The 13415-nt window shown below is 34.9% G+C and overlaps 1 pseudogene; it reads left to right on the forward strand.

Moving 5' to 3' along the window:
- The first annotated feature begins 11134 nt into the window (after positions 1-11134).
- The window catches only part of LOC139849762 (probable CoA ligase CCL5), a 126936-nt pseudogene continuing 124655 nt past the window's right edge, over positions 11135-13415 (forward strand).

Below are 13415 nucleotides of genomic sequence, written 5' to 3' on the forward strand. Positions count from 1 at the left end.
GTATACAATGTTTCGACCTATCATGTCGACACATCTATATATATTTCGGAACAACCATAGACACTCTATATGTGAATGTTGGAGTTAGCTATACAGGGTTGAGGTTGATTCCAAAATATATATAGTTTGAGTTGTGATCAATACTGAGATACGTATACACTGGGTCGTGGATTGATTCAAGATAATATTTATTAATTTATTTCTGTACATCTAACTGTGGACAACTAGTTGTAGGTTACTAACGAGGACAGCTGACTTAATAAACTTAAAACATCAAAATATATTAAAAGTGTTGTAAATATATTTTGAACATACTTTGATATATATGTATATATTATTATAGGTTCGTGAATCAACCAGTGGCCAAGTCTTACTTCCCGACGAAGTAAAAAATCTGTGAAAGTGAGTTATAGTCCCACTTTTAAAATCTAATATTTTTGGGATGAGAATACATGCAGGTTTTATAAATGATTTACAAAATAGACACAAGTACGTGAAACTACATTCTATGGTTGGATTATCGAAATCGAATATGCCCCTTTTTATTAAGTCTGGTAATCTAAGAATTAGGGAACAGACACCCTAATTGACGCGAATCCTAAAGATAGATCTATCGGGCCCAACAAGCCCCATCCAAAGTACCGGATGCTTTAGTACTTCGAAATTTATATCATATCCGAAGGGTGTCCCGGAATGATGGGGATATTCTCATATATGCATCTTGTTAATGTCGGTTACCAGGTGTTCACCATATGAATGATTTTTATCTCTATGTATGGGATGTATATTGAAATATGAAATCTTGTGGTCTATTGTTACGATTTGATATATATAGGTTAAACCTATAACTCACCAACATTTTTGTTGACGTTTTAAGCATGTTTATTCTCAGGTGATTATTAAGAGCTTCCGCTGTCGCATACTTAAATAAGGACGAGATTTGGAGTCCATGCTTGTATGATATTGTGTAAAAACTGCATTCAAGAAACTTATTTTGTTGTAACATATTTGTATTGTAAACCATTATGTAATGGTCGTGTGTAAACAGGATATTTTAGATTATCATTATTTGATAATCTACGTAAAGCTTTTTAAACCTTTATTGATGAAATAAAGGTTATGGTTTGTTTTAAAATGAATGCAGTCTTTGAAAAACGTCTCATATAGAGGTCAAAACCTCGCAACGAAATCAATTAATATGGAACGTTTTTAATCAATAAGAACGGGACATTTCAGTTGGTATCCGAGCGTTGGTCTTAGAGAACCAGAAAATTTGCATTAGTGTGTCTTATCGAGTTTGTTAGGATGCATTAGTGAGTCTGGACTTCGACCGTGTTTTCTTTAAAAATGATTGCTTAACATTTTTGTTGGAAACTATATATTTTTATCATATGAATATTATGTGATATATTAATCTCTTAACGTGTTTGATATTATGTGATAGATGTCTACCTCTAGAACAAGTCCCATTGACTCACCTAATAATAATGAAGAGTCAAATGTAAATTGGAATGATTTGTGGACTGATTCACAAGTTCCCGAAGAGGAACCGGAAGAAGAGTCAGAACCGGAAGAAGAATCGGAACCGGAAGAAGAATCGGAACCGGATGAAGAAGAATCGGAACCGGTGGGGGAAATAATAAAACGGTTAAGTAAAAGAAAATCCTCAACCAAACGACCAAAGTTAATTATGGTCAATGGTGTTTCCGCCAAGGAAGCAAAATATTGGGAGGATTACCAATTCTCCGATGAATCGGATTCCGACGAGAATTCCGATGATGTTATAGAAATTACCCCAACTGAATTTAAAAAGGCAAAAGAAAATAATAAGGGAAAGGGCATAAAAATAGAGAAATCTAATTCCAACCCCGATGAACTTTATATGTATCGTCAACCCCCGAAGTCCTTAAGTTGTAACAATGACCCGGGAACCTCTAAACCACCAGGTTTTTCTAAACCAATGTGGACAACGACGGCTCGTATTAGGGGAACATCATATATCCCTAGAAACTTGGCAAAACGAACCAAAACCGAAGAAGAAGAAACGAGCGAGTCGGAATAAGATAGTTGTATTCGTGTGGTGTAATATATGTAATATAGTGTTCTTATGCTTTATGATATATGTAAAAATTGCTTGTATTAATAAGTATTTTTTTTATGAATCTAACTCTTGTCTATTTTACAGTTTAAAAACACAAAATGGATAGACAACCCAATATTTTAAGAGACCTACCCGGAGACATGATTGATGAAATCTTGTCTAGAGTCGGCCAGAATTCTTCGGCACAACTATTTAAGGCGAGATCAGTTTGTAAGACATTCGAAGAACGTTCCAAGAATGTCTTGGTTTATAAGAGACTTTCGTTTGAAAGATGGGGGATATCACATTGGGAAACCCATAAGTTACGATGTGTTTACTTTGACGCATATATTGCGGGGAACCCAAATGCTATTTTACGCAACGGGTTAAGAAATTATTTTGACTCAATATATCCGAATATTGGACTTCGTGATTTAGAAAAAGCGGCTAACATGCAACATAAAGAAGCATGTTATGCTTACGGATTAGTAATGTTCGCTTCTCACCAAAGTGAGAACAAGAACATCGGGCTACAACTATTAAACAAAACGTTTCCACAAGTGACGGAGTCGGTAATTGGGGTAAGAAATGAGGTTTTTAGATTATTACGGGACTGTTGGACATTACGTAACCCTCGTCCCTTTGACGACGCTACAACACGCTGTCTTATCAACGGCCATAACGGTTATGTTGCACAAGACCAAGGATGGGAAGTAGTCCTAGTAAAACCAGAATGCATGACTTGTTTCTGAACGTATGAATTACGTGTCTTTATTGCCTTTGCTGAACGACTTGTGTACTAGCTAGAATTATCTTCACAACTATCTTGTATCAAAGTTATTGTGTGCTATATTTCATGCTTTATGTAAAATAAGCGGTATTGTAAGTTTGTAAAATATTGTATAAAAGTTTGAACGCGAAATATTATTATAATCAGTTTTTCATATAGAATTGTAGTAGTTGAATTGTATATTAGCTACTAAGTATGAACTTAACGGGTAGGTACTACCCGAATTTAAACTTATAAAACGCTAATATGAAGAAAAAGCTTTTATAAATGAGTTCATATTATGCTACGAAATACTATTAACTACTCTTAATATTCTGTATGATTAACTTGTTCCATTTAACTATTTTGAAGGAAATGGCACCGACTACTCGACACACCGTGAATATGAATGAAGAGGAATTCCGTACTTTTCTAGCTTCAAACATAGCCGCAGTACAGGCTGCGCTACATACCAACAATAACCTTGGATCTAGCAGTACAGGAAATCGTGTAGGATGCACCTACAAAGAATTCACTGCCTGCAAACCTTTGGAATTTGATGGAACCGAAGGACCGATCGGATTGAAACGGTGGACCGAGAAGGTCGAATCGGTGTTTGCCATAAGTAAGTGTACTGAAGAGGACAAAGTAAAGTACGCTACGCATACCTTCACAGGTTCTGCGTTAACATGGTGGAATACCTATCTAGAGCAAGTGGGACAAGACGATGCGTACGCACTACCGTGGTCAGCATTCAAGCACTTGATGAACGAGAAGTACCGTCCCAGAACCGAGGTCAATAAGCTCAAGACAGAACTTAGAGGGTTACGAACCCAAGGATTTGATATTACCACGTACGAAAGACGATTCACAGAATTGTGCCTATTGTGTCCGGGAGCATTCGAAGATGAGGAAGAGAAGATCGACGCATTTGTGAAAGGATTACCGGAAAGAATTCAAGAAGATATAAGTTCACACGAGCCCGCCTCCATACAACAGGCATGTAGAATGGCTCACAAACTAGTGAACCAGATTGAAGAAATAATTAAAGAACAGACTGCTGAAGAGGCCACTGTGAAGCAAGTCAAAAGAAAGTGGGAGGAAAACGGTGATAAGAATCACCAATACAACAACAACAGTAATTACAACAATAATCGCAACAATTATCCCAACAATCGCAACATCAATCGCAACTACAACAAACGGCCTAACAACAACAACAATAATAACAACAGCAACTACAACAATCATCCCAACAACAATAATAACCGCAACAACAACAACAATCAGAAGCAGCTATGCCAAAGGTGTGAAAAGAATCACTCGGGGTTCTGCACCAAATTTTGCAACAAGTGTAAAAGAAATGGTCATAGCGCGGCGAAGTGTGAGGTCTACGGACCAGGGGTTAATAGAACGAAAGGAACAAATGGTGTCGGAACGAGTAATGGTGGAGCAAGTAGTGTCGGAGCAAGTTATGCCAATGTAGTTTGTTATAAATGTGGAAAACCGGGCCACATTATTAGAAATTGCCCGAACCAGGAGAACACGAATGGACAAGGCCGTGGAAGAGTTTTCAATATTAATGCGGCAGAGGCACAGGAAGACCCGGAGCTTGTTACGGGTACGTTTCTTATTGACAATAAATCTGCTTACGTTTTATTTGATTCGGGTGCGGATAGAAGCTATATGAGTAGAGATTTTTGTGCTAAATTAAGTTGTCCATTGACGCCTTTGGATAGTAAATTTTTACTCGAATTAGCAAATGGTAAATTAATTTCAGCAGATAATATATGTCGGAATCGAGAAATTAAACTGGTTAGCGAAACATTTAAGATTGATTTGATACCAGTAGAGTTAGGGAGTTTTGATGTGATAATCGGTATGGACTGGTTGAAAGAAGTGAAAGCGGAGATCGTTTGTTACAAAAATGCAATTCGCATTATACGAGAAAAAGGAAAACCCTTAATGGTGTACGGAGAAAAGGGCAACACGAAGCTACATCTTATTAGTAATTTGAAAGCACAAAAACTAATAAGAAAAGGTTGCTATGCTGTTCTAGCACACGTCGAGAAAGTACAAACTGAAGAAAAGAGCATCAATGATGTTCCCGTCGCAAAAGAATTTCCTGATGTATTTCCGAAAGAATTACCGGGATTACCCCCACATCGATCCGTTGAATTTCAAATAGATCTTGTACCAGGAGCTGCACCAATAGCTCGTGCTCCTTATAGACTCGCACCCAGCGAGATGAAAGAACTACAAAGCCAATTACAAGAACTTTTAGAGCGTGGTTTCATTCGACCAAGCACATCACCGTGGGGAGCTCCTGTTTTGTTTGTCAAGAAGAAAGATGGTACATTCAGGTTGTGTATCGACTACCGAGAGTTGAACAAACTTACCATCAAGAACCGCTACCCACTACCGAGAATCGACGACTTATTTGATCAACTACAAGGCTCGTCTGTTTATTCAAAGATTGACTTACGTTCCGGGTATCATCAAATGCGGGTGAAAGAAGATGATATTCCAAAGACTGCTTTCAGAACACGTTACGGTCATTACGAGTTTATGGTCATGCCGTTTGGTTTAACTAATGCACCAGCTGTGTTCATGGACCTTATGAACCGAGTGTGTGGACCATACCTTGACAAGTTTGTCATTGTTTTCATTGATGACATACTTATTTACTCAAAGAATGACCAAGAACACGGTGAACATTTGAGAAAGGTGTTAGAAGTATTGAGGAAGGAAGAATTGTACGCTAAGTTTTCAAAGTGTGCATTTTGGTTGGAAGAAGTTCAATTCCTTGGTCACATAGTGAATAAAGAAGGTATTAAGGTGGATCCAGCAAAGATAGAAACTGTTGAAAAGTGGGAAACCCCGAAAACTCCGAAACACATACGCCAGTTTTTAGGACTAGCTGGTTACTACAGAAGGTTCATCCAAGACTTTTCCAGAATAGCAAAACCCTTGACTGCATTAACGCATAAAGGGAAGAAATTTGAATGGAATGATGAACAAGAGAAAGCGTTTCAGTTATTGAAGAAAAAGCTAACTACGGCACCTATATTGTCATTGCCTGAAGGGAATGATAATTTTGTGATTTATTGTGATGCATCAAAGCAAGGTCTCGGTTGTGTATTAATGCAACGAACGAAGGTGATTGCTTATGCGTCTAGACAATTGAAGATTCACGAACAAAATTATACGACGCATGATTTGGAATTAGGCGCGGTTGTTTTTGCATTAAAGACTTGGAGGCACTACTTATATGGGGTCAAAAGTATTATATATACCGACCACAAAAGTCTTCAACACATATTTAATCAGAAACAACTGAATATGAGGCAGCGTAGGTGGATTGAATTATTGAATGATTACGACTTTGAGATTCGTTACCACCCGGGGAAGGCAAATGTGGTAGCCGATGCCTTGAGCAGGAAGGACAGAGAACCCATTCGAGTAAAATCTATGAATATAATGATTCATAATAACATTACTACTCAAATAAAGGAGGCGCAACAAGGAGTTTTAAAAGAGGGAATTTTAAAGGATGAAATACCCAAAGGATCGGAGAAGCATCTTAATATTCGGGAAGACGGAACCCGGTATAGGGCTGAAAGGATTTGGGTACCAAAATTTGGAGATATGAGAGAAATGGTACTTAGAGAAGCTCATAAAACCAGATACTCAATACATCCTGGAACGGGGAAGATGTACAAGGATCTCAAGAAACATTTTTGGTGGCCGGGTATGAAAGCCGATGTTGCTAAATACGTAGGAGAATGTTTTACGTGTTCTAAGGTCAAAGCTGAGCATCAGAAACCATCAGGTCTACTTCAACAACCCGAAATCCCGGAATGGAAATGGGAAAACATTACCATGGATTTCATCACTAAATTGCCAAGGACTGCAAGTGGTTTTGATACTATTTGGGTAATAGTTGATCGTCTCACCAAATCAGCACACTTCCTACCAATAAGAGAAGATGACAAGATGGAGAAGTTAGCACGACTGTATTTGAAGGAAGTCGTCTCCAGACATGGAATACCAATCTCTATTATCTCTGATAGGGATGGCAGATTTATTTCAAGATTCTGGCAGACATTACAGCAAGCATTAGGAACTCGTCTAGACATGAGTACTGCCTATCATCCACAAACTGATGGGCAGAGCGAAAGGACGATACAAACACTTGAAGACATGCTACGAGCATGTGTTATTGATTTCGGAAACAGTTGGGATCGACATCTACCGTTAGTAGAATTTTCCTACAACAACAGCTACCATTCAAGCATTGAGATGGCGCCGTTTGAAGCACTTTATGGTAGAAAGTGCAGGTCTCCGATTTGTTGGAGTGAAGTGGGGGATAGACAGATTACGGGTCCGGAGATTATACAAGAAACTACCGAGAAGATCATCCAAATTCAACAACGGTTGAAAACCGCCCAAAGTCGACAAAAGAGCTACGCTGACATTAAAAGAAAAGATATAGAATTTGAAATTGGAGAGATGGTCATGCTTAAAGTTGCACCTTGGAAAGGCGTTGTTCGATTTGGTAAACGAGGGAAATTAAATCCAAGGTATATTGGACCATTCAAGATTATTGATCGTGTCGGACCAGTAGCTTACCGACTAGAGTTACCTCAACAACTCGCGGCTGTACATAACACTTTCCACGTCTCGAATTTAAAGAAATGTTTTGCTAAAGAAGATCTCACTATTCCATTAGATGAAATCCAAATCAACGAAAAACTTCAATTCATCGAAGAACCCGTCGAAATAATGGATCGTGAGGTTAAAAGACTTAAGCAAAACAAGATACCAATTGTTAAGGTTCGATGGAATGCTCGTAGAGGACCCGAGTTCACCTGGGAGCGTGAAGATCAGATGAATAAGAAATACCCGCATCTATTTCCAGAAGATTCGTCAACACCTTCAACAGCTTAAAATTTCGGGACGAAATTTATTTAACGGGTAGGTACTGTAGTGACCCGAACTTTTCCATGTTTATATATATTAATTGAGATTGATATTTACATGATTAAATGTTTCCAACATGTTAAGCAATCAAACTTGTTAAGACTTGATTAATTGAAATATGTTTCATATAGACAATTGACCACCCAAGTTGATCGGTGATTCACGAACGTTAAAACTTGTAAAAACTATATGATGACATATATATGGATATATATATATAGTTAACATGATACTATGATAAGAAAACATATCATAAAGTATATTAACAATGAACTACATATGTAAAAACAAGACTACTAACTTAATGATTTTTAAACGAGACATATATGTAACGATTATCGTTGTAAAGACATTTAATGTATATATATCATATTAAGAGATATTCATACATGATAATATCATGATAATATAATAATTTAAAATCTCATTTGATATTATAAACATTGGGTTAACAACATTTAACAAGATCGTTAACCTAAAGGTTTCAAAACAACACTTACATGTAACGACTAACGATGACTTAACGACTCAGTTAAAATGTATATACATGTAGTGTTTTAATATGTATTTATACACTTTTGAAAGACTTCAATACACTTATCAAAATACTTCTACTTAACAAAAATGCTTACAATTACATCCTCGTTCAGTTTCATCAACAATTCTACTCGTATGCACCCGTATTCGTACTCGTACAATACACAACTTTTAGATGTATGTACTATTGGTATATACACTCCAATGATCAGCTCTTAGCAGCCCATGTGAGTCACCTAACACATGTGGGAACCATCATTTGGCAACTAGCATGAAATATCTCATAAAATTACAAAAATATGAGTAATCATTCATGACTTATTTACATGAAAACAAAATAACATATCCTTTATATCTAATCCATACACCAACGACCAAAAACACCTACAAACACTTTCATTCTTCAATTTTCTTCATCTAATTGATCTCTCTCAAGTTCTATCTTCAAGTTCTAAGTGTTCTTCATAAATTCCAAAAGTTCTAGTTTCATAAAATCAAGAATACTTTCAAGTTTGCTAGCTCACTTCCAATCTTGTAAGGTGATCATCCAACCTCAAGAAATCTTTGTTTCTTACAGTAGGTTATCATTCTAATACAAGGTAATAATCATATTCAAACTTTGGTTCAATTTCTATAACTATAACAATCTTATTTCAAGTGATGATCTTACTTGAACTTGTTTTCGTGTCATGATTCTGCTTCAAGAACTTCGAGCCATCCAAGGATCCATTGAAGCTAGATCCATTTTTCTCTTTTCCAGTAGGTTTATCCAAGGAACTTAAGGTAGTAATGATGTTCATAACATCATTCGATTCATACATATAAAGCTATCTTATTCGAAGGTTTAAACTTGTAATCACTAGAACATAGTTTAGTTAATTCTAAACTTGTTCGCAAACAAAAGTTAATCCTTCTAACTTGACTTTTAAAATCAACTAAACACATGTTCTATATCTATATGATATGCTAACTTAATGATTTAAAACCTGGAAACACGAAAAACACCGTAAAACCGGATTTACGCCGTCGTAGTAACACCGCGGGCTGTTTTGGGTTAGTTAATTAAAAACTATGATAAACTTTGATTTAAAAGTTGTTATTCTGAGAAAATGATTTTTATTATGAACATGAAACTATATCCAAAAATTATGGTTAAACTCAAAGTGGAAGTATGTTTTCTAAAATGGTCATCTAGACGTCGTTCTTTCGACTGAAATGACCACCTTTACAAAAACGACTTGTAACTTATTTTTTCGACTATAAACCTATACTTTTTCTGTTTAGATTCATAAAATAGAGTTCAATATGAAACCATAGCAATTTGATTCACTCAAAACGGATTTAAAATGAAGAAGTTATGGGTAAAACAAGATTGGATAATTTTTCTCATTTTAGCTACGTGAAAATTGGTAACAAATCTATTCCAACCATAACTTAATCAACTTGTATTGTATATTATGTAATCTTGAGATACCATAGACACGTATACAATGTTTCGACCTATCATGTCGACACATCTATATATATTTCGGAACAACCATAGACACTCTATATGTGAATGTTGGAGTTAGCTATACAGGGTTGAGGTTGATTCCAAAATATATATAGTTTGAGTTGTGATCAATACTGAGATACGTATACACTGGGTCGTGGATTGATTCAAGATAATATTTATTAATTTATTTCTGTACATCTAACTGTGGACAACTAGTTGTAGGTTACTAACGAGGACAGCTGACTTAATAAACTTAAAACATCAAAATATATTAAAAGTGTTGTAAATATATTTTGAACATACTTTGATATATATGTATATATTATTATAGGTTCGTGAATCAACCAGTGGCCAAGTCTTACTTCCCGACGAAGTAAAAAATCTGTGAAAGTGAGTTATAGTCCCACTTTTAAAATCTAATATTTTTGGGATGAGAATACATGCAGGTTTTACAAATGATTTACAAAATAGACACAAGTACGTGAAACTACATTCTATGGTTGGATTATCGAAATCGAATATGCCCCTTTTTATTAAGTCTGGTAATCTAAGAATTAGGGAACAGACACCCTAATTGACGCGAATCCTAAAGATAGATCTATCGGGCCCAACAAGCCCCATCCAAAGTACCGGATGCTTTAGTACTTCGAAATTTATATCATATCCGAAGGGTGTCCCGGAATGATGGGGATATTCTCATATATGCATCTTGTTAATGTCGGTTACCAGGTGTTCACCATATGAATGATTTTTATCTCTATGTATGGGATGTATATTGAAATATGAAATCTTGTGGTCTATTGTTACGATTTGATATATATAGGTTAAACCTATAACTCACCAACATTTTTGTTGACGTTTTAAGCATGTTTATTCTCAGGTGATTATTAAGAGCTTCCGCTGTCGCATACTTAAATAAGGACGAGATTTGGAGTCCATGCTTGTATGATATTGTGTAAAAACTGCATTCAAGAAACTTATTTTGTTGTAACATATTTGTATTGTAAACCATTATGTAATGGTCGTGTGTAAACAGGACATTTTAGATTATCATTATTTGATAATCTACGTAAAGCTTTTTAAACCTTTATTGATGAAATAAAGGTTATGGTTTGTTTTAAAATGAATGCAGTCTTTGAAAAACGTCTCATATAGAGGTCAAAACCTCGCAACGAAATCAATTAATATGGAACGTTTTTAATCAATAAGAACGGGACATTTCAAAATCCATCACAATTTTACAATCCAAAGCCTGCAAATATACCATCATATGGAGAAACATATCAACATTGACCCAAAAAGCGGTTTCTGTAAATCAAATTCAATTTTCTACAGCAAACGAAAACCAATTGCATTACTGATAATGCTAAAAACGAACATATATTTCATAGCATTATTCCTCAAGAAAGACAAGCTTTTAGTTGCAATTGTTCTATTTACAAGTGATATTCGTTTAAATAATAAAAGGTGAAGACAAAAGACAGATTCGACGAATTGAAGACGCAAACGACCAAAAAGCTCAAAAGTACAAAATACAATCAAAGAGGTTCCAATTATTGATAAGAAAAGTCTCGAAATTACAAGAGTACAAGATTCAAAACGCAAAGTACAAGATATTAAATTATACGCAAGGACGTTCGAAAATCCGGAACCGGGACCAGAGTCAACTCTCAACGCTCGACGCAACGGACTAAAAATTACAAGTCAACTATGCACATAAATATAATATAATATTTAAATAATTCTTATAATTATTTAATATATTATATTATTTATAAAACCGTCGGCAGAAGAAAACAACCAAGAATAAGCCTCCCCAGCTGGCCATGCGATCGCATGGCCTGGAAGGCATAAATCCATGCGATCGCATGAGCCCCAGTTCCAGCCCACATGCCTATAAAAATCGAGCTTTGGTGCACCAAAAATCAATCTATCTTTCTCTTCTCTTCATATATACGTAAAATATATATTTATAATTTATATTTTAATTTTAATTTTAATTATAATTCTAATAATAAGGGTATGTTAGCGAATATTGTAAGGGTGTAAGTCGAAATTCTGTCCGTGTAACGCTACGCTATTTTTAATCATTGTAAGTTATGTTCAACCTTTTTACATTAATGTCTCGTAGCTAAGTTATTATTATGCTTATTTAATCCGAAGTAATCATGATGTTGGGCTAATTACTAAAATTGGGTAATTGGGCTTTGTACCATAATTGGGGTTTGGACAAAAGAACGACACTTGTGGAAATTAGACTATGAGCTATTAATGGGCTTTATATTTGTTTAACTAAATGATAGTTTGTTAATGTTAATATAAAGATTTACAATTGGGCGTCCCTATAAATTACCATATACACTCAATCGGACACGATGGGCGGGGTATTTATATGTACGAATAATCGTTCATTTAACCGGACACGGGAATGGATTAATAACCACTAGAATAATTAAAACAGGGGTGAAATTATGTACAAGGACACTTGGTATAATTGATAACAAAATATTAAAACCTTGGGTTACACTCAGTCGACATCCTGGTGTAATTATTAAACAAAGTATTAAAATCTTGTTACAGTTTAAGTCCCCAATTAGTTGGAATATTTAACTTCGGGTATAAGGATAATTTGACGAGGACACTCGCACTTTATATTTATGACTGATGGACTGTTATGGACAAAACCAGACGGACATATTAAATAATCCAGGACAAAGGACAATTAACCCATGGGCATAAACTAAAATCAACACGTCAAACATCATGATTACGGAAGTTTAAATAAGCATAATTCTTTTATTTCATATTTAATTTCCTTTATTTTATATTTAATTGCACTTCTAATTATCGCATTTTTATTTTTATTGTATTTAATTGCACTTTTAATTATCGTACTTTTTAATTATCGCAAGTTTATTTTATCGCACTTTTATTATTCGCAATTTCATTATCGTTATTTACTTTATGCTTTAATTTAAGTCTTGTATTTATTTTTAATATTTTACATTTGGTTTTAACTGCGACTAAAGTTTTAAAATCGACAAACCGGTCATTAAACGGTAAAAACCCCCCTTTATAATAATAATATTACTTATATATATATTTGTATTTCTATAAAAGTAAACTAATATAGCGTTAAGCTTTGTTTAAAAAGATTCCCTGTGGAACGAACCGGACTTACTAAAAACTACACTACTGTACGATTAGGTACACTGCCTATAAGTGTTGTAGCAAGGTTTAAGTATATCCATTCTATAAATAAATAAATATCTTGTGTAAAATTGTATCGTATTTAATAGTATTTTCTGTAAAAATATAAGCTATTTCGTATACCACGCTGCAAACATCAAGTATTTTTGGCGCCGCTGCCGGGGAGACTCTTAAACGCCGGAAGCGCAACGCTAATATAAAAAAAAAAGATTTTTAGTTTACTTTTATTAAAATTCATTTTTATAAAAATACGTTTTAAATATTCGAAAATATAAAAAGAAAATCAAAAGTATAAATATTTTTAGGAGTTTGATAAATATTTAAGTTTTATAAAGTTTATT

The sequence above is a fragment of the Rutidosis leptorrhynchoides genome, chromosome 5 (genome assembly GCF_046630445.1).
Source record: "Rutidosis leptorrhynchoides isolate AG116_Rl617_1_P2 chromosome 5, CSIRO_AGI_Rlap_v1, whole genome shotgun sequence".
Classification (NCBI taxonomy): Eukaryota; Viridiplantae; Streptophyta; class Magnoliopsida; order Asterales; family Asteraceae; genus Rutidosis; species Rutidosis leptorrhynchoides.